This window comes from Neopelma chrysocephalum, unplaced genomic scaffold (genome assembly GCF_003984885.1).
Source record: "Neopelma chrysocephalum unplaced genomic scaffold, ASM398488v2 Primary Assembly neopelma1_24, whole genome shotgun sequence".
NCBI classification, from domain to species: domain Eukaryota; kingdom Metazoa; phylum Chordata; class Aves; order Passeriformes; family Pipridae; genus Neopelma; species Neopelma chrysocephalum.
The window spans coordinates 38,221,209-38,248,185 of record NW_020897693.1 but is presented as its reverse complement, the minus strand read 5'-3'; positions in this window follow the sequence as shown (position 1 = coordinate 38,248,185).

Sequence of the window (26,977 nt, the reverse complement as noted above, 5' to 3'; positions counted from 1 at the left end):
ATAAATTCTTGACTAACTTTTAGCTTAACTAAAAAGTTTCAGGATAATTTGAAAATACCACCTATTTCTGGTTCTCCTGTAAACTTTCTAAAGGATTTGTACAGGTCCTTTCTCTGTGTGCAGTTATTCTACGCTTTTGCTGAGGTGTGATAATGGAATTTGTGATTAAGCACTGAGGATGCCAAAGAGTTAGATGCTTTTTACACCACAGGGATCAACTTCTCAAAATAACTCATACATCTTTTCCTCTCTTAAGGAAAATGACAAAGAATTAGGCCTTCTGAAGAGATGCCATATAGCTCTGCGGTAGATATAGGGAAGTGAAAACAAGTAGTAATACTGCTGAGATTTGTTTTTGGAGTGTGAACTGATTAAAAATGTCATCTACAGAACCACAGAATCAGAGAATATGTTGAGTTGGGAAGGATCCACAAAAATCACCAAGTCCAACACCTAGCATTGTACAGCACCATTCCCAAGAGTCACACCATGTGCCTGAGAGAATCATCCAAACACTTCTTGAACTCTGTCAGGCTTGGTGCTGTGATCACTTCCCTGGGGAGCCTGTTCCAGTGCCCAACCAACCTCTGAGTGAAGAATCTTTTAATAGTATCTAACCTAAACCTCTCCTGACACAACTTCAGGCCATTGCATTGGGACCTGTCACTGGTCATCACAGAGAAGAGATCAGTGTCTGCCTCTCCTTTTCCCCTCACAAGGATGTTGGAGACTGCAATGAGGTCTCCCTTCTCCAGGTTCAATGACCAAGTGACCTCAGCCACTTCTCATACAGCATCCCTCAAGACCCTTCACCATCTTTGTTGTCCTCTTTCAGATGCCCTGTAACAGCTGAATATCTTTCCTATATTGCAGTAGCCAAAACTGCACAGAATATTCCAGGTGAGGCCGCACCAGTGCAGAGCAGAGCGGGACAATCCCCTCCCTCGACCGCCTGGCAATGCTTTGCCTGATGCCCCCCAGGACACGGTTGACCCTCCTGGCTGCCAGGGCACTGCTGACTCATATTCACCTTGCCATCAACCTAGATCCCCAGATCCCTTACTGTGGCACTGCTTTCCAGCATCTCATTCCCCAGTCTGTCCGTACATCCAGGGTTGCCCCATGCCAGGTGCAGAATCCAGCACTACTCTCTGTTGAACTTCATGTGGTTGGGGATTACCCAGTCGTCTAATTTGTCAAGGTCTCTCTGCAGGGCCTCCCTGCCTTTGAGGGAGTCAACAGCTCCTTCCAGTTTTGCGTCATCTGCAAACTTGTTTAGTATCCCTTCCAGTCCTGTGTTGAAGTCCTTTATGAAGATGTTGAAGCGCACAGGGCCCAAGGTGGAGCCCTGTGGAACCCCACTAGTGACAGGTCGCCAGTCTGATGTTCCCCCATTCGCTATTACCCTCTGTGCTTGACCCATGAGCCAATTGCTTACCCACTGCATGATGTGTTTATTCAGCTTTGTGCTGGACATTTTGTCCAGAAGGATGCTGTGAGAGACAGTACTGATACCCAAAAAGATTGCATCAACTGACTTCCCTTGAGTAGCTGGGTGGATTACCTTGTCATAAAAGGAAATCAGGTTTGATAAGCAGCCATGGTGGAAATTCACATTGAAATAAAATTCCTGTTTTTTATTCCAATTATTCCTATTTATTCTCCATTCATGTTGACTTGTGTCTTATGGAAAAAAATCCCAATGTTGAAATTTTTTTACAGAAAGTATAGATCAGGAAGTGGAATATATAATAGGTAATTACATGAAATGTTTAATAAAAGTGATTCATAAACAAAATACAGAATTCGATTTCTGCTTTAGTTTACATCCAGAGTAAATTTTATCTTCTGTCTTCCCTTAGCGTGCTGACATTTCTCCTCAGAACTGTAGGGTACTCATGGAAACTTGTTTTTTCTTTCATTTTGGTTTTTTTTTTTCTTGATGTCCTTTTAATATTTTCCAGGGAAATGAAGAACATGTCTGGAATTGGACCTTTGAGGACTACTAATGAGGGACCTAAAAATCAGCACAGGTGGGCTCCCAAACACGTTAAAAAAAAAAAATGGTTCACAGAAGTTCTTCATATATATTGCAGGACATTGCAAGGGAAATACCCTTTAGCTCAGTTGTGAACTTCAGTTATCAGATATCCTTGGACAACTAATTCTTTTTTAACTCCTCTGAATTTGCTTCTTATATATAGTCAGATCTACTTCAAATCTCTCAGTTTCTCAATAATACAATGATATAGAGCAAATATAGCAAAATTCGTCAAAATTCCATGTTACCAAACACTAACTCAAAATACCACAGACATATCTAATAATGTGAAAAAATGTCCACAAATATTTTTATCAGAATGTAATTAGAGTAATCCCATTTGAGTCCCTGATTTATCTTTTTCTTTTCCCTTGAGAGGAAATGCTGAGGTTTTAGTGCAAAAAAACCCCACATCCCCAGCAAACTCAATGAGCTTGTATCTGGGAAGTCAGGACTTTGAGGCCTTTCTGTGAGTCTATGCTTGTGTACCTATATATCTACAAAAATAAGAAAAATCATTCCTTTTTGCTGTTGTCCATTTACTTGAGGTTTACTTTTGAAGCTTTTTTCAGAATCCAAACTTTTAAAGCATACATATTAGAAAAAAATTCAAAGTATCACTCTGATTATCTAATTGATTATAAAAATATAATTTTAATTATATCAAAACATCAAAATTTGAAAAAAAGCTAACAGGCAGTTGATCAAACCATTATGATTCACTATGTAGTCAGGTGGAATTCTTGCTGTCTGGATAAAAGCTTCATTTCTCTCTTTTCTATCTCTATAATTATAGATGCTGTATAGATGTTCTGAAGCACATAATCATATCATATTGCATATTGCGTAGCATAATCTCCCATAGCTAAATAATATCCTGGAGATCTGTAGCAGAGCACCAAGTACATGTTGGAATTGTTTTACCAAAATATCCTTTTCCCCAATTACATGTTCTGGCACTCATGCCATCCCCATTTATTTTTTTACTATCTGTTGCATTACTAATGTATAATGTCATCCTAATGCCTTTTTTTTTAACTCCTTATTCAAACATCTGTATTCCAGTTATGATCATCATTACCATCTTCAATGCTGTATTGTTGTGTTCAAGGGATGCTAATGCCAGAGACAGAAAGCGGCATTAGTTACATCCTTATATTTTTGTAGGATCAACAAGTCTGTTGCTAAAGAAAAACACTGGTAATAAGAAATGGAATTTTTAAAAAGGAATAAAATAAGGAACCAGCAGTATGCTGTTCTGCAGCTGGTTTTCATTCGTCTATTTCTAATGGGCATAGCAAGAGTTTAGGTTGCAATCCATAACAATGCAGTGTTTTCCCATTCAAGGTGACTACAAATTCAATGCTTCCTGGCAGCACAAATTATTCACCTCTCAAGTTGTCCTTCTGACACTGAAATCAGTTGCACAGGAAAATGTGTCTAGCAGCCTTGAAATGGAAACAGACAAATTCTAAAGAAGGGTAGCAAGGCATCGAACCACTTCTGCATCTTGCTGACAGATGGGAGCTGTAACACCAGTCACCAGTGCTTCCATCTCCAGTGCAGTTAAAGAAAAGAAAGCATTCATCAAGCCCTTCATTTCTCATTCCTCAAACAGAAGGCTGTTTACATCATGTCAGCAAATGATTACCCTCTGCTGCTGTTGTTGTGCTACCTATTGGAAAAGGTGAAGAGGTTATGTTTTGAAATCCCATGGAGATGTTGATTAAGGAAACAAAGGAAACTGGTTCTTAACACCCAAACCTTCCCCCCCAAAAAATAGGAAGCAGGCATCATCATGCTCACATCTTTGACATGAGAAATGGGTTATTCTTGGAGAAGACAATTAATTCAAGACTCAAACTGCTGACATACACCAAGGGAGAATCAAAGGATCTAAACGCTTTCTCTTCCAACTGAGTCGTGTCTTAATGTCCTTTCTGTGATTTTAGGTCCTTATTCAGTTCTAATCTGGCAGCTGACCTGAGGTGACACAGATCTCAGATTTCTTTGGCTTATTCTTAAGTCTTCATTAACTATACCTAAGAAAACAAAGTTACATCATCTGTGTGTAAGTCTGAAAATTTATAAATTTTTGAATGAGTCCATATTGGACCATCATTGGAAAAAAATGATCCATGAAATGAAAAAGATGAGGAATTACTCTTAGACATTGAATTCCTACCAAGCTTAAGTTAAAATATGCTCAAAACTGCTAGGTATCATCCAGTCTTTGCAGATTTTTGTGAAGACCAAGACTCAGTTTAGCAACTCATGAATTTTTGAGACTCAGAGCCTTTGGCTCTCAAAGAAGACACATTAAGTGATTCTACTGCTAAAAGTAGAATTTGGCTTGTATGAAAATAACTGAGTACAAAATTACTGTGGTCATTTCCTTGCTTTATTTTAGTCCAGGCTGCCACCAAGACTTTTTTTCTTTTTGTTTGAATATGTGTATTTTACAACAATTGAAGGACAGATTTTTCTTCCCCAGTGGTTTAGTCTTATATCTGGACTTATGCAATTGTTTAGAAAACTATTTAATGTGTATATAAAATAGGAAATAGTGCATTCAGTTGAGGTAGGATCACCATGTCTTTGTTTCCTGTTTGAAGCTGCTATGTAAACAACCCAAACCTTCCATCTGTGTGATGGCTCTATTTCACTTTTCTTAAGCTTTTCAGGTCTAGTAGACTTTCAGTGCCTTTTATATCTTGAAAGATGATTAATTGCTTTCTTCTCATTTATATTTATCTCTGGAACACCAGAGACTTCATCCTTTATCAGTGATAAGTCTCCATCAAGTACATTGCAATGGCTTTCTTTTATTTCAGCCATGCAAATTTTAATTGCGACTGCTTTCAACTTCTGTTTTTCCATGCAGACATGAAGTGTGGCTGCCTTTCCTTCTTATCCAGTGCAAGTTGTACACAAGCAACTGTCATACTCTGAGTTCTGTCCCTTGTCTATTTCCTCTCTGTGCCACTTGAGTTGCTTCTACAAAGGTAGATCCCAGCACTGAAATTCTCTTACCCTTAGTTGTGTCCTAAAGCAGAATGTTTCAGTTCCCAGACAGAGTATCTAAAGAGACTAATCTGCCCATGAAAGATCAAATTTGTGTTTTAGTGAATAACATAATCAACATTCTCAAGCTATTTGGGGCATTAGTGGGTGTAATTATTGTGTCTGCATCTGACATGAGTTCTCCAGATATTTCTAAAATGTTTCTATTCAGAGATTGTAACTGGAAAATACTGTATATGTATATGAGGAAGGTCTCATACTGATAAAACAGGGCAAGATCTGGAAAATAAAAAGTATATAAGATTATACAGACATACATGAAGAGATTAAGACTTCCATATTTAGCTGATATGTTGAAGGTGGAAAATAGAAAGAGGAGAGATACAAGGACTACCTGATATAGCAGATAGTTCTGTTTTGCCTATTTGGCAGAGCAACTCCCCCAGATCCCCACTAAAGTCACCCCTAGTAATTTTGTAATCCAACACTGTTAGGATACAGTAATAGGGTGAGAATGGAACTCCTAATTTCAAAGGCATAACTTTAAAGTGATGTGAACCAAGAACATGAACAAAAAGTATTCTATGAATACTTGTTGATGAATTAGCTGCCTGTTATACTGATCTTTCATCCTTTGATTTTGTTATATAATGTACATTTTTTATTCAACATATTAACAGAAACACTGTGTGAAATATCCAAATCTCATAGCAGCCTATCTGAAATACCTTTCACATGCCAAGTACTTTGAACTCCATTCTGCACACAGAGTGGAAGAGGCATGTTAAACATGAAACTGCTTTTACAGCAACACTCTAACCCCGTTTAGCCACAAAGATTTTGAACGAATGGGAATTGTATACAGACAGTCAGTTTGTCATTAGCACAATTCAACAGTACTTTTCTTATTTCTATCCAGTGTTCTTATGGTATTCACTCAGCAGTTCTACTAAACTTTGCTCTGTTTCTGATTCTAAACTTCAGGTGCATGGTAACTTACTACTAAGACTGTAACTTCTGCATAGGACTCTGCTAGGTCTTATGATTCTACTTTAGGTAATTCACACCACTGATGATGATGATATGAATGGCTAGCATAAAATGCACACATGATTAAGTCACTAATTTGCACTAGACATACCTAGATACTTGCAGCAGACCCCTTTGAAACAGGGATGTTTGGAGAGTATTTTAAATTTTCAATTTCTGACAAGTAATTATTCAAAGACATTTTTCCTTACATTTGAGAAGTTAAGAGATGGAATTTGTTTGTATGCTACTTCAGCACTTACAGAAACAGATTTAGTTTCAGTGTAAGGTCCACTACTGATGTGACTTGGAGACTGCAGTCTTTCTCTAAGTCGGAATGACAAGTCCCTTTCTATATTTGTAAATAAAATAAAATAATCAAGAAAAAATATATAAGCAAAAGAATACAATATGAACTACCAATATAAGTAAGTAACTATATCATTATATCCATAGAGGAACAAAAGGGAAAACAACATTATAGTAATGAGGTAAGCTACAAGACCATTGTTACTGAAAGTTTGTTAATACATGAAGTATATTCCTATATCCTGCATCAGGACTGAAATCAATTAGCATAATGGTAAGAGAGGTATGAGAATAAGATAACAGACGTGCAAAGGATTTCAAGATGCGATCTAGCTCATTTACTCTTCTAGACCATACCTGTTACAAAGTTGCCCTTCCTACTCCAAAAATGTTATGAAAGTCAATAGCTAGGAGCACTGCAAATCAAAGCAAAGATGTATCAGCACGTTACAGGGATCCATGACAAGGATCAAGACAAAGATAAACGTGGGAACATATGATGAACAGCTTTAGGGGCTGGTTCTGGGCCCTTGCTTGAATGTAGCCAGAACAGGCAGCATGCAACAGTGTTTAGCTTTTCTAAATTAGTTATTAATGGCTAATAGGGGTATGACCTTTCTCTCTTCCCACCTCCCTGATCTTTTCGCTTGCACATATCTCCATTCCCTCTCCAAATGCTGCTGCTGCACTTAGTACAAAATCTTACTACTCTACTGCTCCTGTCATTTAGAACAACATTCCTGTAATTGTTTGGCTCATTAGGTCTTAAAATCACCTGAAAAGCTCTTTTCCAGGCTTGTGAGTTTTATTTTCTTTTTTCTATTGACCTTCTAACACCATATTATCCAGTCTATGAGTGCTTATTTCAAGACACATGGATCTTAATACCAAATTATCATAGGCTTAGTGTCTCTAAACCTAAACTAATGTCTTTGCAAAACAGAGAAAAAAATAGTGTATAAAAAGTGTATAAAATGCACCCCTTACAGGTATCAGCACATAATTTTTTTTCCATTTGTTCATCATGCATAGAAACATTCTGTAATATAAATTATGCCAAATTAGGAACCTATGATTTGAACGATGTTCCCTAAATGAAGCTGAAATGATGCTGTGTTATGATCAGAATCATTAACTATTTCAGAACATCTTCAGTACATGCTACTAACTGATTAACCATCAGAATTTATAGCTGGGTTTTCAAAGTTGTATAGTCCCACAGACTAGCAGATATCTCAGTTATTTGTGCACTTAGAGGTTTAGATGGGTAAATTATGGTTATTTACATGCAGATTATTTTACATCTATACTTACATGTATTAATTTCTTGGTTGTCGAATTCTCTTTGGTATTTATGGACATGAATCATTAAAGCATTTCAGCTGAAAGGGACCATAAATATCATCGGGTTCTGACCCCCCTTCCATGGACAGGGACACCTTCCACTAGACCAGGTTGCTCAGAGCCTCATCCAGTCTGGCCTTGAACACCCCTCAGGGATAGGGCACCCATAACTTCCCTGGGCAACCTATTCCAGTGCCTCACCACCCCCACAGTAAAGAATTTATCTCTAATATCTAATCTAAATGTACACTCTTTCAGCTGAAACTCATTTCCCCTTGTCTTATCACTATATATAAGTAAAGGAAAGTCCCTCTCCAGCCCTTATACAGGCCCTCTTTAGGTACTGGAAGACTGCTATATCTCTCCTTGGAGCCTTCTCTTTTCCAGGTTGAACAACCCCAACCTTCTCAGCCTGTTTTCACGTAGGAGAGGTGCTCCAGCCGTCTGATTATCTTTGTGGCCCTCCTCTGCACTTGCTCTAACAAGTCAACATCCTTCCTGTGTTTGAGGCTCCAGAGCGTGGCGCAGTACTCCAGGTGGGGTCTCACAAGAGGATAGTAGAGGTGGAGAGTCACCTCCCTTTGCCTGCTGGTCATGCTGCTTTTGAAGTAGCCCAGGATATGGTTGCGTTTCCGGGATGGAAGTGCAGTTTGCAGTTAAGCTTCTTGTCAACATATGATAGGGCTTTCAGTTAATTAGGAGAATCTATTAACCTCTCTTTCTCTAAATTTCTTCTTACAGAGAAACTTCAATTTGTTTTTGCAGTTTGGGCACTAGACCGTGAACTTTCTGATTATGGTATTGAACTTGATGCGTTTTTCTTTTTAACTATGAAGAAAGGAATACAACATTCTTAACAATCCTCTTTAATAACAGTTTGCAGCATTTGGAGTTAATGGGTCACTAACGTTGTTAATTGATGCAAAGAAATGTATTTTTTTTCTTTCTGACATGGCAAAAGTAACTGAATAGAAAAGCTCTTGTTCACTGATACTTAACCATATTGTCTTTTACCAGTCATGCAACAAAGACATTTAATTTTTTTTTTTCAAAAATAATCAACAGTATAATACTACTAGACAACCCAACATTTAATTCTGTGTTCCATTTCTGGGTCTGTCAGTGAATTACTGCTTAGCCTTGTAGATGTAGTTTATTTAGCCAATGTACACTTAATTTATTGAATCATTTAAAGTTTTGATAACACAATTTACTTAAATGTTTATGCAACATGTTGTGTTTTGGTGTTATAAAATGCATAAGAACATATTGTACTTAATGGTAGGGCAAGCAGCAGAATGTTAAGAAAGCTGTTTTGAATAATACTTTGCCAAATGTTAAAACTTTCATTTTCTTCTCTTTTCTTTTTTCTTTCTTTTTTTCTTTTTTCTTTTATATTTGTGATAAAACATAGCTATCAAAATCTGAAATAGTCAAATTATATCTTTGCGTCTGTGAGAACTGTGTATTTCAGTGAAATTGCCCTTCAGTGATGTGATATGCATTAGTTTTACAGAACATATTAATTCCAATGAAAACCAGATATCAGAAAAGTAAAATCACTGAGCATTCTTACTTTCTTAAGTAATGTCACAAATCTGACAATTTCCATCTTGTGATTTTCTTGATGTCTGATGTATTGAATACAAATTACTCAAATATGTAAAACTATTCAGATGCTTATTTTTTTCAGCATCAGAATCTCAATTCTTAAACACCGTTAAAATTATACAACTCCCAAAGTCTTGTTTGATGTTCTCTTTTTTGTATGAAGGCTAAATATTCAGTTTAAGGGATAATTGAAAAGCATATCTGAAGCTGACTTTGTAAAATGGTCATTAATGAGGAATTTGTTATAGTAGTTATTATATTTTAAAATTATATAATTATTAGAATATTGTTTAAAATAATTAAAAAAAATAATGCTAATTGCATTTGATCTAATATGAGCATCAAGGTATTATGTAAATGAGAAAAATAGAAGCAGACACCAGTTTTCCCAAGGAAAAGAGCACATCCAAGATACTATGCCCAGTTTACTTTTGTAACCCAACCGAAACAACAGTAAGAAAGTAGTTCAGTACAGATTTTTTTACATTCTCTTCAAGATAAAGGGATAAGGCAACAGTACAGAAAATTCAAAGCCAACTGAAGATGATTTTAGAAAACAACACATATGCCTATGTCTGAGATTTGGTAATTTTCAGGCAATCTGGATCCCAATGTTTTGATAAAGATTTATTTCTAATCACCTCTGCCTTTTGCTTCACAATGTAAACACTAACTAGATAAGGTTTTGGGGTAATTCCTAAGCCATACAATGTATTTATACTATTTTCTTGATGACACTTAAATACCTAGTGGTAGAGAAGACCATACAAATATCTTTGTTTTAGAGATAACTGACTTTCAAATTTCTGAACATGGAAAATCTTTGAGCACAGCTCCGAGCAAGGAAAAGAACACAGTTAAGACAATTTTTTTAAGTACCACAATTTTAATTATCATTAAAGCAATTACATTTAAAACATGCAGGTTTTTTTTTTTCAGTAAAATTATATTTCCAAACAATTTGTTCCTCAGTAAGGTGAATGCATTTTACACATTGCTCTTTTTATAAGTAAATTTGTGTCAATAAAGTCTGTGTAAGACAGTCAGCAAGTTAGTCACCTGCTTTATTTTAAGACTAGACTACAGTTCTATAGTTCCTAGTGTTGATGTTCAACTCTCTTGAATATCATTACAAAAAAATCCTCCCTTAGATTAAAGATGAGTAGGGAAAGACTGTTTTGGAATATACAGGAGCTGTTCCTATTTACTATCAATATTCACATAGTCTTTTGAATAGTCAGGAATTTTAGTGGCTTTGTATAGCATCTGAAAATGAATATTTCAAGTAACCTATTGTTGCATTGTTTAGAAGTTAATCATCAGATAATATTAGTGATCATATGGAATAACATCTGTTGGTGTAAATCACTATAATTTTAAATACCTGAAACTGGAAATACTTCAAAACAAAGTGGTTCTTGATAATTTTTCTAATAAATAAAATTTTAAAACTCCCAAAACCCCATGTAGTGTTGGAGTGTTTTTTTATGTAATTAATATATACATCTGAAATATATATATATGTGACTAGTGTGAACATCACACAGAAAATAGTAATGTTTAACTGCTGAGGAATACTGAAGATGCAGATACAAAATCTCATTATTCAGGAGGCAGAAGTGTCTCAAGCTGTACGTCTCAGGGTGATCACAAAGGTGCCTGGTTATCTGTCACACAAATACTTTTGGCTACAGACTTGCATCAGTGATTAATATTAGACTGTAGTTGATCCTAATTGCTATGCATGTATGAACATTTTGTAGGTTGCTCTTTGTCAAACATTTGATCAGTGTGAACAGATTTTGTGTAGCAAAGGATAAGAGCTGCATGAGAGAATGAAGGAAGTCTTCAGATGCATAAGAGAGAACCAATGGTCTTTGGGTAAAAAAGCTTAATATAGATTCAGGAATCTTTCTGCCTGCATGGTAAGATAATCTTCACAAACAGACCCAAGTATCTGAGCTATCTTGACAAATCAAAGTCTGCAACAAAGGCATGCTTCCTTGACCAGTGGCACTGGTAGAGTGGTTCAAACCTCTGTGTATATCAATGAAATATTTATGAGGCATCACAAGGTGCTTTCCAAAGTACACAGAGAGTGATGTCATTGAATCTACCACAAGCACTCTGTTCTGCTCACAGCAGTTCTCTTCAGCTTACAGAATTAGCATCCAAATGCATGGGGCAAAGAAGTACACAGTCAACCAGAGCTATGTGGAGTTTCAGGGGAAATGTCAGATGGAGAGGTTATAACTATATGTAGTGTAATTTGGCCAGAACACTGAAATTAACACATTCATCTCCTCTGAAAAACATTATGCAATCTTGAAAAAATGCAAGCATTTGGGATATGTTTCATATCTCATCCAAAAATTGCATACCTCTAACACTATCAAGCTTTCTGAAACCATAATGGAAAATATATAGGATATTATCTTAGAAACTACTAGAGGTACCTAGTTGTAACATGACTTAAATGATGTTACCCCTAATTTATGCATGCGTGAAAGACAAATATTAGGTCTTGGGTTTCCTTGCTTTCCTCCTTATGAGGGGCAATAACCTCATTAATTCCTAGCTCATTTGTTAGGCATTTCCAGAGCAAAGTAAATGTTGTGCCAATGTTGTGCAAATGTAATTCACACGTGGTATGAACTTAGAGACCCTAAGACTATTTCATTTACAAGGATATAAAGTTTGCTGTAACTTGAATCATGATCACAAAGGGGCAGACCTGGTTCCTACTCCCCGTATTCTGAATCTCATTGATGTTGCCTTAAGTACTTCCAGGCTATGTTCAAGCCATGCTCTGTGACACGGATTTTACCATGTCTAATTGGAACTACAATGCCAATGCAAACATGTAACATCACACATTACCTTTTGGAGACTTTAAAAAGACTCTGTAGATCAGTTTATATTAACTATAAATTAGTCTGAAAGCTACAGTATATAATAAAACTAGAAATACATAAACACCTTCAATAATGCTCCGAATAAAGTAGTCAATTTACTATAAGGATTAAATGTAAGGGAGGGCTTAATCTGAGTAATATTCTTTCGTTTGAGGACAAGATTTTTTTTCCCATTTGTAATGTCTTTTAAAATATGTTACTGATGGGTATATCTAAAGAACTGAAGGAATAAATCCTTATGAAAACTGGTGTTAGTTGGATATTTAAAACTCTAACCCTTTTGATATCTCAGAAAAAAAACAAACAAACAACAGTCCATGTATATTTAACTGGTGATTTAGGCTGAATAACTAATGAAGGTTTTTTTTATTTAGTTTAATATCCACTCCTGAAATTGAAGTTGGATTAATATTTTGAATGAAGTTAAAATTATGAATTTTTTCACATTCTTATTAAAATATGAAAAAAATATTTATATTCTGTTAGGACATTTTAAGCAAATCAGAACAAGGGGACTGATGACCTGAACTTCGACTGTGGATTCATCGTCTGTAAATCCACTGAAAAATCCAACAGTACATATTTGATCCAGATCAGACAATTACATTCCTGTCAAATTAGCTAGAGTACATATTATGAAGTTTTAATGCTGGCATCACAGCTATAGAAGGACAGATGATACAAAACTTGACATGAAACCTGTTCTTTCTAAATTGATGCATCACATTTTTTTATAAATTTTAAACCAACAGAGCAAATTATGGCTGGCCAGAACATTTCTGAATCAAAATGCTAAGTATTTAAAAAACAGATTTGCTGTCCTGATGATGAACACACAAAAGCAGCAACAAAACCCAACTTCTTTAGCAGTGAAACTCATCTCTACTATCAGAAAGAGGAGGCACAAGAAGTAGAGCAGTCACTGAGTTCATGAGGGCTGAATTCAATGCCCCCATCTCTGAGGTCTCAAAACATGTATTCCTCATCTTTTCAGAAAGGTTTATTAATCCTCCTGCCATCTGCTCTTCAGTGTGAAATATATCTCAGTCTTTTCTTTTGATGTTTTTCTACTTTGTGCTAGAAACATAAACCCACAAGATAATCTGACAATTAGGACAAGTATGTGAATCACTAGTGTTTCCATTCTTTTACCACGGAATACTTGAATATTTAAAAAGAAGCAAATAATCTTTGCTTGTTTTCAGAAGAGTATGACTGAGAGGTTCTATGGTTTTATCTGGTTTGGGTGATTTTTTTTTTTTTATTAATAGGCTACTTAGAACATTCTAACAAGATTAGGCAAATCTGTGTATGACAGATTCCAGGATAAAACTTTTTTTACATTAGTAGTGGCTTATAGTCTTTCATCTCAAAATGTCACTGATCTAAAAAGCTGTGCATCCACTTACTCTTCTAACTTGCTCCTCCTCCCATCTCCTCCACTCCCCTCTTCTTGAGTCTCCTTGAGTCTCCTGAGTCACCTGTCCTGAGTCTCTTTTCAGTTTTCAAAGCACAAGGCTTCTGTCTGTAGAGTCAAATGGGAACTCTGACTGCAGCAATCTAAATGGGATTATGGTTTAGTCTGCCAGACTGTTTGAACAAAGAGCAAAATCTGAATCTGCACTTTCCTGTAGGTCATGGGTGTTCAGATTTCATGTTTAGTTTGACATCATATCTCAAGAGAGATTACCTGCTTTCTGAAGGCCAGATTCAAGATACAATTTACCATTTTGTATTATTTTACTCTTTGAGCCCCGCCTCAGAGGAAAAAGAAACTAACAAACAGCTTTTTTTTTTTGTAGCTTTATAGACCCTCTAGTTTCTTCTTTCTTTCCTTTTTCCAATAGCTTTAAAATATTAATTTATCCAAATGCAAATATTAACAAGAAATACTATAAATTCTTTCCACTCCAACAATTTTTCTGTGCATAACTAGTGTAAGAAAGCAGCAGTTAAAGTGGTAGCCCTTGATTTCTCATGTGGGAAAATTCATACCCGTGTTTGATTGTTTGATAGACTCTATATTTCACTAAATCAAAAATAAAATCTAATATTAAACACCAGAGAAGATTACATTATTTCTTTGTTTATTTGGGAATTTTGTTGTTGTTATGGGGTTTTTTAATGAAATGGAAAATTAAATGTTTAGGGGAAAATGAGCATCTGTTTACACTGCGCTTGGCCAATAAGGATAGAGATCTCTTTTTTTGGTCTGCATTAGCTAAAATTTGAGACTAACATGATCTAAGAACCAAGATTACAATGATTCAAATAAGAATATAATAGTCCTTTGATTTATTTATTCCTGGTTCTGCAGTGGTTAGGCATCGTTATCTGGAAACCATATTAAACATATACATTTCATACAGATTTTAGTAGACGAAAAAGTCTTTCATTTGAATGAAAACCTGAACTTAGATTCTGGAAATATGCAGTTTCAGGAAAACAGTTCTTTACATGAGTGAATTGAGTTTACTCATTTCTGTATGTCCTGTATATAAGTATAAATAAGTGAATGTGACAAAATTACACAACATGAGAATTTTTGAGGACTATTCAAAAGTCTCCTTCAGTCTTTTCTCAGGATTCCTCATTTTTAGCAGCAATGTTTCAGCTACTGCAGTTGTGTTACCAAACAACTTTGTTAAAGTTCCTCACATCTATTCTCTTATGCAATACTTCTAGCTTGAAAGAGAGGATAGACTACCATATGTATTGCTATAGCAAGGACAGTTTCATTATTGCATCTCTTATTTAAGCTTATTTGAATACAATGCCAAACTTTGAGTATGGTATTCAAATGTACATTCACACTCTATTAGCTCTATTTAGTTTTACCTTACCTTCCTTTAAAAGTTTCAGTTTCAGGAAAAGAAAATCTCAGAGTGTCCACAGTTCAATTACTAGAGATTCAATCAGGGGGAGGGGAGAGTAAAAAATAATTAGAAAATCCTATTTTTTTGATTCTTTTGTTAGAACAAATTAAAGTACAACGTCGGTTTTATTCATTTTAAGTACAGCTGTTTGAAATCATGCAACACTGTATTAATTAGAACACAATTTCCCCAGACCAGCTGTTATTGTAACAATTTATGAAGAGGTCCAGGTGTAAAACATGCGGGATTTGATTGCTCATGGGATTGGTAAGAGCATATGGAGTTGTTCACCTCTAAGTTGGTGGAATGCAACCTAGGCCAATAGTCAGCAACTCTTGAGTTGTTACTCTCTAATGACATGCCTAGGCAGTTGCACTTTCATTCCCAAGTGTATAACTCACAACATTTCTGAACATTACCTTGATATTTCCAGATAATGGGATGATCAGTAAAAACAAAAATATAGACTAATTTTTTTTCAGCGATCTTGAGACATACTGGAAACTTGTAGAGACGATTCTCTAAACTTACTCTTTCAGTAGCAGAGTATAAAAGGGATTATTTTCTAATGCTTTTATTTTACCATCTTAAGCACTGCTTTCACTGATAAACTGTATTACACCTCACCATTATTGTAGTTGTCTCTGCTGTATGGTAGTAAAAAATATTTCAAGATGCAAGACCTTACATAAAGAAAGGCCCAGTCTCTGTTTGTCATCAAGACTTTTATATTTTGTTTTTCTTGATAAGGAAAATTTTTTTTTTGTTGAAAGGAATAGGGTAAGTCATGGTGGTGAATTACCTCATTTTCCAGTGGCCTAGGAGAATCTGGTCTTTAATTCACATAAGTAGAGTTAGATGAAGCCATGATACATGACTAAAAGAAATCTGGGGGCGATACAGACATAAATAAATGATGAAGAGCATGAGAGACCAATTTTAAACTCAATTTGTTTTATGAAAAATATTTACACCTCTTTGGAGAATCCTTGTAAGGTTTTTTTACATCTAATCTTTGGGTCTCTTTTTCAGTTTTTCTGAGGCAAATTCTTTGGTTAGAAGTTCTACTCCCATCTGATTAGGATTGGGCCACTCTTGCTGCTTTGATGTAACATAGGTTTCTATGTAGCAGGTGGTCTTTCCTGCTATTTATAGTGCAGCCTAGGGAGATCTCTCAGATGTAACAGCTCTTCTTTATCTGCATGGAATTTGGGTAAATCACAATGGAACTGATGGAAAAATGCTCATGCACCACCACAGTCCCACCTCCTAGTAGCAGCCTGTAAAATTCCAGAAACACTCCCAACCCCTCAAAAGAGAGAGAAAAAGTCTAATGGGTGTGTTTTTGAACTGCTGGAGAAAATTCACTTTGTTTATACACAAACATAAACCTGGGCATTAGGAAAAGAGAACAAAACTAACAAACAACTTAAATTACCACAGGTGTTCTGTACATATATTTTACAGTTATATTTGAGATTTCTGCAGAAAAACATTGGGAAATTAAAAATTATTCCCCAATCTCCTGTGCTTATTCCAAGTTCATTCTCTTTTCTTTTCTTCCTTTACTTTTTCTTGATTTTCATTCTTTTTCTTTTTTGTCCCCTTATCTCCTTTACTTAAAATTTTATACAATTGTGTAATTCATTTTGTAATAAAACTATTCAGTAAAACCAAATACTGTTAAGATTTTTCCCTAACAGAGTTTTCTTTACATTAATGATCAGGTTGATAGACATTTGGAAAAATCTTCCTCATACAAGGTTTTAAAGATCTCTTTTTTGTTTTAAAAGATGAAAAAAATAACAGATTTATAACAAATATTCAAATATTTCTAAGTAAAAATCATGAAGAAAAATTAATTTAAGGGAGAAACTTCTAATCAAGTGAACTACTTTGGAACAAACATCCTTGATGCTAATTATTCAGATTTTCAAAGTAAACATTTTCTTTTCCCATATCAAAACAGTGGATTATTTAAACTAATAACATTCCTAGCATATTACATACTGAATTTCCTCTAAATACCTGCCTGTTCTGTGGGTGATAAACAAGGAAGTGACTTATTTCTTAAATATGGCATAACCACTGTTGTGGGCTGACCCCGAATGCCAAGTGTCCACCAAAGCTGCTCTATCATTCTTCTCCTCAGCTGGACAGGGGAGAGAAAATATATGGAAACGCTCATGGGTCAAGATAAGAGTGGGGAGAGATAACTCACCAGTTACGGTCACAGGCAAAACAGGCTTGACTTGGGAAAATTAGTTTAATTTATTAACAATCAAATCAGATTAGGGTAATGAGAATTAACAATGAAATCTTAAAACACCGTCCTCCCCACCCCTCCCTTCTTCCCAGGTACAGCCTCACTCCTGATTTTCTCTACCTACTCCCCTACCAGCAGCACAGATGGGTGGGAAATGGAGTTTGTGGCCAGTTCATTTCACATTATTTCTGCCAGTCCTTCCACTCATTTCCCTACTCCAGTGTGGGTCACTTCCACGAGGTGCTGTCCTTCAGAAATGAGCTGCTCCTGCTTGGGTCCCCCTTGGGGTCACAAGTCCTGCCAGCAAACCTGCTCCAGCATAGGTTTCACACAGGGTGACAGCCTCCTTTGGTCACCCGCATGCTCCAATGTGGGGTCCTCCATGGGCTACAGGTGGATATGTGCTCCCCTGTGGTCCTCCATAGGCTGCAGTGGCACAGCTGCCTCACCATGGCCTTCACTGAGGGCTACAGGGGAATCTCTGCTCTGGCGCCTGGAGCACCTATTCTCCCTCTCTCTTCCCTAACCTTGGTGTCAGCAAAGTTGTTTCTCTCACATATTCTCACTCTTTCATCCTACTGCAATTACTGCATTTTTCCCCCCTCATCTTAAACATGTCATCCCAGAGGCGCTACCACTGTTGCTGATGGGCTTGGCCTTGGCCAGCAGCGGGTGTATTTTGCAGTGGACTGGCATTTGCTCTGTCGGACCTGGGGAAAACTTCTGACAGTTTCTCACAGAAGCCACGCCTATAGCCCTCGGTAACCAAAAACTTGGCACATATATACACTTAACAATCAATGTTTCTTTCAAAGTGGTTTCTTTCCATTTGTTCTTTTCAACACCCATCTGCATATAAAATGAAAATGAAAGCTCTAAGAAAACTATGTATGTGCATTTGTCAATAATAAAAACTTCATCACCTAAAACTCATGAGAATATTAACTCATTAATTCTGTCTATGTCTCTTAGACATGTGATAACTGTAATGGGAAAGATGGTTCAGTCCTACAGGAATTTAACTCAGTCAGTGATTGCCCAGACTCTTTTTATTTTAATTTTATTTGTGACAGGGGTAAATGACAATTCCTTGTCTCAAAGCAGAGATGCAACTACACAATGTGCATTATGAAGTGCTCAGATGGTTTGATATTGAGTAGCATATGAATATATTTGTGCATTAATATTTGACTGAGAGTTAAATTCACCTTTAAGTTTATACATGCCTGTGAAGTAATGAACATTGCTCTGCCCATCTGCTTCGCTCAACAAAGTCACATGGTTTTGGAGCTAGTCAGACTATTTGTAAAAGCACAGGTCAGAATTAAACTAATAAGGCAGACTTATTTATCTGCAATACTGCATAAGCCCAGTTATGTTCATGATATGTTTTATTATAATGAATGGAGATTATATTGCATATCATGAATCTCCATTATGTAGGGGAGATTTCTACTATTGTTAACTGATTCTTGTATCCACTTCTTTCTAACAATTCTTTAAAAAAGGGAAGATTTTATTTAATTTATTTATTTTATTTAATCAATTACCAAGTCTAGATTTCATTATATGAAAATATAGAACTAACACAGTGACATCCTGTTATATAATTTAAGTCGCTAGACACCATCATATTATGAATAATAACATCACAGAGAGAGAAATTTAGCTTCCATGCAAAGCTAAGACAACAATTAATTCTGTTTATCATATGTGCAGAAAACTTTTCATTAGATATAAAGATTCTAGAACTGAATTTTTTTTCATTTGCTGGTACCACTGGAAAGCAAAATCCTCTGTCAGCTACTTGCAATGCAAAGTCCTTACTGGATAGTAAACCCTTCCCTGCAGGCGTTTTCTCCCTTATTGAACTGTTTCCATTAATTAAAGGTAGCACAGAAAAAGCTCTGTGTTGTCTGAGTAAAGATAAAAAAGCAACAAACAAAAAGAGTGAGTGTGAAAGAGATGGAAAAACGGAAGTGTCTTAAGAATTTCCACTTCTTTGGAAAGTTACTTACATTTCCTTTTTACACTGCTTGCTTCTGCCAAGAAGAAAGGAAATGAATAAAGGGGTGCCCCATCAAGCATCCTGTGTGTCAGAGCATACTGTAAATTTCAGAGCTAACGCCAGTGAAAACACATACTTCAAAGAAAAACAGAATTGATCAGCAATTTTGCACTAACAATTACAGCTCTTCATTTCCAACCAAAAAACACTACTGCTAAGTGCTGATGCAGCTCTATATTTGAAATGATTTTCAATGTAACATTTTCTGACATATTTAAGACACACTTGAAGCTGTGGCAGGTAAATAACAGCAACTTTCAAAGGCACTTAACATTTTGATTTAAGACCACCAGTCTGTGCTGTCTTGTCTTGCAATAATTGTTGCTTCCCCTGCAGAGCCCAGTGCATGTATGCAAGTATGCTCAATGTATGCCCAGTGTATTATCAGATCATTGTAATAAGAGGCAGTATCACCTAACAGTTTGAAGAAAAGCCTTCTAAGAGGATGTTTGGGTCACCATGGAAATCTGGTAAAACTACTTAATCAATTTGGCTGTAATTCAGGAAAATGTTGAGCATATGTTCAGTTTTAAACTGTGCTTAAGCCCTGCTGATTTCTGGGAGTTATATATTCATGTTTAGATTGCTGTCTTGAACTGGGGTACTCCACCATAGCAAGTCACTCTATTGTAGTATTTCCATCTTTATAGTGGTTATGATTATTTTTTTCAATACATTCTGAAATATAATTACTTTTTCTGAGGTTGTTTAACATCTTGGGGTGAATTCTTAAATACAATCTTAGCATGGAATTCAAAAGATAAATTATATATTTCCAGAGAAAATAACTTGACTAGTCTCTGTTCATGTTGCATAAGCATTTGTATTGCACTGGGCAGGGACACATTTTGTTAGAAATTCTCAAAATTAAACACCATGTACTCAAACATGACCTGTTCTACTACACTGATAGCTATATTTCATGTTAAGTGATTAGCTAACGATGTACCTCTGTGCACTAAAATTCAACATTTTTTACCCTGTGACATTTTTAGATATCTTGTAGAGCCAGAGCAGACTGAATGCTAAAAGACTTTCTGAGCAAGACAGACAGAAATAGTTTTTAAAGGAGAACAAACAGCTGTATTTATGTCTTATGCATCCTATTCTGTTGTAGATAACTTCCTAAATATATTCCACCTCTGAATCTTGTTTTGAAAGTCTGTCTTTGAAAAAAATAAAAAAGTCAATTAGAAGAGCAGCTACAGCTGAAGTAAACAGTCATTAGGGATGTAATGCCACTCTCTGTGCATCCAACTTGAAAATACTGTTGTGCCTGCACTTCAGCATTTCAGTGAGATGTCTAATGACTTTTGTTCCCAGTTTCAGGGCCTCTAAAATATTGCTGAAAGCTGAAATCTTTCCTTTGTTTGAACTGGTAATTAGTTTTGTGTATATGGGATTTATGAAGTACTGGGTGCTTCAATCAAATCTCAGATTAGATCTGCTCAGAAGTGCTCTACATTACAAAATAGACAAAAAAGTTGCATCCTAACAAATATGAGGTCTGTGAATTATATCCACACAGATCTTATGGATAAAATTAACCTGTAAATCTTTTACCCAACAATTGTTGATTTTCCCAGTCCCCTTGTTTTAATTGTAATTTCCTTGATTAAATCCTTTATCCAACCTTGAATGGAGTCATAGTTCTGGCCAAGAAATAATGAAAACAACATGTAATGCCAGGGCTCCCCTTCTCCCTGGCTGTTTTACTGACAGAGAAAGGTTTGTATGAGTCTTGCACATCTTCTGTCACCTGATATCTGAGTTCATTGTCTAAACAAAGGAGAAAAACTACCTACTTAACAATAAAGCTTAAATTTTCATCTTCCTTAGATTTTGTAGACACTGTCTTATTAGGAATTCAGTCTGTCAGGAAAAACAAAGTCTATGCAAAGAAATTTTTATTGGCTCTGTTTTATGTTACGGTACTTTTATTAGATGGTGACATTCCTAAGACAGCACCTGCTGTGTGGATTTGGGCTGTTAGCCAGAAAAGAAATAAAAAAGAAATGTGTGGTTTAAATCTGAGTGGCAATGGGCTTGTATTACGGTAACAAATATCCACATGCCTGAACAGTTGGAAAGTTAGAGTGAATCACAGTTGTAAGCATTGGGGATAAATATATGTATAAGTGGCACTGTTATCACCATAACTTTCAGAGCAACAAAGATATAAAATGTCTCTTCTACATCTGTTCTCCTTCCCTCTGCAAATATAACTGTTGAATGATATTTTCTACCCAGTATGCATGAAAAGAGTGAACTTTTTCTTTCCTTCATCTGTGGATTTGTTAGCACACTCTGGCCCATTCTACTGCCAAAGCAACAGAATCTATAATAAGAAAAAAAAAATCAATTTTTCCTTATATACCTGTAAATCTGGAATAGCTCTAGATTTAATGATGTATGAATGTGATTGGAGAGAGAATTACATCTAGAAATATTTGTGGGTGTTCCAGGGCTGTTCAAACTGTTCCCTGTGTGTAAAAATTCACTCCCCAAAGCCAAAGGATATTGCAAATCCAAAGCAAACGTTCTCTTCAGACATGATAAAAAAAATCATCTCTCATTTTTGAGTTTTGCATTTGACATGCTGGAAGTGAGATCTGGATATATGGTTAATCTAAATAGCAAGCAGTAAAATAAATAAGCTCAAGAAAACAAGTAGATACTAAGCTAGAGGACTGTAAGCTCTTTTTTCTCTACACATCTGTATAGAGAGTTTTCTTTCTCAATTTATATTGTGTTGATATCCCCCCAACCCCTGCAAAATAGTGTAGATGTCACAGAATTCCTTTTCATTGATCACAGCCAGGCTGTTTTAGAAGGAACATAAGAGTGATCTGATCCCTCATGCAGAGAGAACTTCTGCTTTAGAAACTAGTGTTTAGCAACAAGATCATCATTGACAAAGCCAGTAAGTAATGTTCTGTCAGCTTCTGGCATTCATCACTTTCTCCAAAGAGCAATATTTTGGCCTTTGAAACATCTGTCTGTTTAAGTTCGTGGGTGTTGATTTTATGGGATTAGTCCAGATGACTATAACTTGTGAAGCAAATCCAAGTGATTCCTCTCACTTTTAATAGTAGATGGGTAAGATACAGATCACTTATTCTCCATGTAACAGTCAAAACAAAAATTTCATAGTTTGAGTCATAGTACTTATTGGAAGCCTATTATTATTATTGCTTCAATTTGTTTAGCAGCTGTATCAATGCTTTGGTTCTGCAACTGGGTAAAGGCAATCTCAAGCACAGGTACAGGCTGAGAGGAGAATGGATCGAAATTACCCCCGCGGAGAAAGACTTGGGGGTGTTTGTGGACAAAATCTCAATATGACTCAGTAATGAGTTCTTGCTGCCCGGAAAGCCAACCCCATCCTGGGCTGCATCAAAAGCAGTGTGGCCAGAAGGTCGAGAAAGGTGATTCTGCCCCTCTTGTGAGACCTTACCTGAAGTACTGCAACCAGATCTGGGACCTCCTACATGAGAAAGACGTGGATCTGTTGGAGCCAGTCCAGAGGAGAACCACAAAATTAACCACAGGACTGGAACTCCTCTCCTCTGAAGATAGACTGAGCAAGCTGGGTCTGTTCTGCCTGGAGAAGAGAAGGCTCTGGGGAGACCTTATAGCACTTTCCAGTACACAAAATGGGCTAACAAGAAGGCTGGAGAGGGATTTTTTACAAAGGCATGTAGTAATAGGACAAGGGGAAATGGCTTTAAGCTGAAAGAGGATACATTTAGACTAGATATTAGGAAGAAATGCTTTACTGTGAGGGCAGTGAGGTACTGGAACAGGTTGCCCAGGGAGGTTGTGGACTTCTCATTCCTGGTGTTCAAGACCAGGCTGGATGGGGCTCTGAATAACCTGGTCTAGTGGTCTTGCCCCCTTCCCATGGCAAGGGGGTTGGAATCAGATGACCTTTAAGGTCCCTTCCAATCCTAAGCATTCTATGATTTTATGATTTTATAACTCTGAAAATATTCAAGAAAATTCCTTCACTGAGAAAACTTCAAACAAATTTGAACTAATTGAGAGGTCTTTGGCAATGTTCAGAAGGTATGGTTAAACCTTCCTTCCTAAGAAGTGGTGTGAGGCTGGAGGTAGAGTGAAGGTATACACTTTTGTAACGCTGATTAGAAAAATCTCATGCAACTTGACATCATTAAATTTCAGCCAATGGTTTGACCAGTGAAAAAGTCTGTTTACCTGGAACTCCATTCCAAACTGTGGCTGATGTGGCAATGCAGATACAGGAAATGGTAATGAAGGGTGTTCTGATGTTCTCTCTTTCAAGTCCTGCTGGTGGGAAGGTATAACACTGCTAGATTAAAAGAGAGTTTTCAGTAACTTAAAACTGGACTTAATCTCTTCTGCTGGTAACCTTTCTTTCTGGACAGACCTTCATCTGTGTCCCCTAATAAAACTCTTCATGAATTTTTTTCCTTCCACTGTTCCATCTTCTTATTATGTATTTTGAAAATAGCTGGCAGTACTATTCTCTATATATTTGACATCATTTAAAAAGCTCGGCATCAGTCCAAAAGGATTTCTTCTGAAATTGGATCAAATATGAGAGGGTCTTAAGTTCCAACATTTTTTCCTAAAAAGGAATGACTGTATGTCTGTGATTCAGTGATGTTGATTCAGCTACTAAAGGCAATCAACTAAGATCTCTTTTATGCTCATGAGCTCCTCATCTGCATAATATAGTGGATATTAATATTGCTTCATTACTAGATAAATAGAACATCGTCGTATTTCTAAACGTCAATAACATACAAAATGTTCTCTGAGTTATCTCTCTTTTAATTTATTTCTCTTGATAGTTGTCTGTAAGTCAGACTCCTTTTGAGATACTTGTTCTCAAAAGGTTTCAAACTTTTGGGGAGAAGAAATGGATGTCTTCTTTTTCCTTTACTAAAATGCTTTATGTTTTGGAGAGAAGACTGTCTCTTTGCTCTGTGAACTGTCCAACCCAATACAGAGCAAAGATTTTCTTAGCTATATTAATTGAGTAATTATTACCTTTCTGATTGACAACTGAGTAGCTTATTTCACAACAGTTTTTCACTCAAGGTACCCATACAAAAAACTTCTGATGAGCCTCTTGCAGAATGTAGATGGGCATCTTACCAGTAAGTGATGATCAAACCTGAAATAATTCAGAAGATGCTGTACTTCTCTGAAACTTGGACTGTCATTTTTGCCTAGGCACAAGACACATAAATCTCTTCTATGCATGTAGGTGGGTATGATGTCAAAAGGATCAAGAGTGAAGAACTGGATTGACCCAGGTATTCCAGCTGGGCTCTGATAAAGGCTTCTCAATTAGACTTTCATGGAAGATTTCCAGTAGCTTCCAGGAAACAGCCTCATGGATGATGCAGTGCGTCAGTACATGGCCTACCTTGAGCTCACTTGAGCTTTTTGAATCGCAATTTATCCTACCGAAAGAGAGGGTTGTTGATCGGTGGTGTCCTATTTAGTGTAGGGATATTAGGTTTGTTCTGGGTTTACCTACCTCTGTGAGCACAGAAAAATGAGAAGCTTCATACAAGACTAAATATCATGCTTGTTATTTATACAATCCTTGAATGTTGTGCCTTCACGTTGAGGTCACACAACAATAAACTGAGCTCATTGATATTTCTGTTCTTCACTATCAGTGCAAGTGGTGGCTACTTTAAGCATATGGGAGAGAAGATAAATATTCAGAAGAAAAAGACACCTATGACAAGAGTAACTGTTCTCATCTTTGTTTAGCAAATGATATCCAACCTCTAATTCCTTTTAGATAAACCCTTAAATTTTTGGGTTGTTTTGTTTTGGGGTTCTTTTTGTTTGTTTGAGGTTTTCGGTTGTTTTGTTTTGCCTTTTTTTTCTTCTTTCTAGGTGAGTCTTCCTTGCTGCTATTATTTAACATGTTGGTAATTTTAATAAGCTTGTGAAAAATCCTAACAGATGTTGCATTATCAATTTAAAAAATTATAATACTGAAAGTTCTGCTGAGCCACCCCCAATATGGCCTTTATTTTTGAAGTAGTCCTGTTTGGATCAATTTCCTTGTTAACAACAGCAGTTTTCTCCCATCGCTCAGTATTACTTACTGTATTTTCCCTCCTGGGGGATTGTAACTAAATGATCTTTAAAGATCCCTTCTAACTCAAAGCAGCCAGTGATTACAAGAATAATTCATACAGTTTTCTTTTTACCTCCATTTCCTTCCTAGACTGGGATGTTCTTTTTGACTACTTTACAGAGAGGTATTTACATTGTACAGGTCACATAACCTGAAGACCTTACATTCAGCCACCTTTTTTACCACTCTTTCAGATTAGAAACATCATGTTCAGTAATTTGGCAAAAGGGACTTTGTCACTGAGTACCTCACAAGCATGTGGTTCCTTAAAAGGCAATACATTCACTGAAAACCCATATTTTTTCTGCTTGACACATTCCCAGTCTTTAAGCTGTTTATTGCTACAGATTGTTAACCACAGAAACAATGCATATTTATATGAAGATTGGAAGAAAATTAATTCTTAGAAATGTTGCATTCATCATCTCTTTTTGTATTTTGAATGTTGTCTTTTGCTCTGGTCTTCAAAACAAATTCTGCATGCAGTGTTACGGCAGGATGCCATAGATTTCAGGGTACAGATTTATTTAAAAGAGTTCTGATGGGTTAATTTCCATGAAAAGGTTGAGAAGTTATAAAGAAGGTCATAAAGGCAAGGGCTGCTGTGGCTCCTAGGGAGACTATGCTTTCAGGACAGAAGATCAAGTCCTTGTTGCAAAAGTAAGCTCGCAGTGACCGTCAAAGATCTCTAGAGAAATCGTGAAAGCATGCTATTTAGAAAACATACAGGATTGGTAAAGGTTGATTTCCCTGTTTTCCAGAAGGAGAACTGGAACAGAAAAAAAAAAAGAGTTCTAGGAGAATCACAGGGAAATCTTGTCAGTACAATAAGTGGAAGTTTTCAACAATGTATAAGCTCTTATGAATTAATTCTTCTGCGGCGGTGCTCAAAACGAACCAAATCTCATGCCAGGGCTTGAGTGCTCTGAAATTCTGAGACTTTGAAGTATTTTTGCAGGTAAGACTCTAACCTCTCTTCAAGGAATGTAACTTTAAAATCCAAATTACAGATGTGTGGCTTTAGGTGTGGGGAGAGAGTGGAGGATATGAAGCACAACAGACCCACAGCATTTTTAGAAACTACAGACACATGCAGACACATGAAGTAGTGTCACATATTCATCCTCATTCCATTTATTGTCTCCTGTCCCCCTGCAATAATTTTTTTCATCTATGAAAAGGATTTGAAATGCAAGATTTAAAAGAGAGGATTTTTTTTTCTTAAATAGTGTTTTTCTTAAAGAAATGTTTATCTTTCTCATTTTAACTACAAGATTATGCTTTGGATGAAATGGTAGATGTTTATCTGAACACTCATTTTTTCTCCTGTAGAACAGGAATAA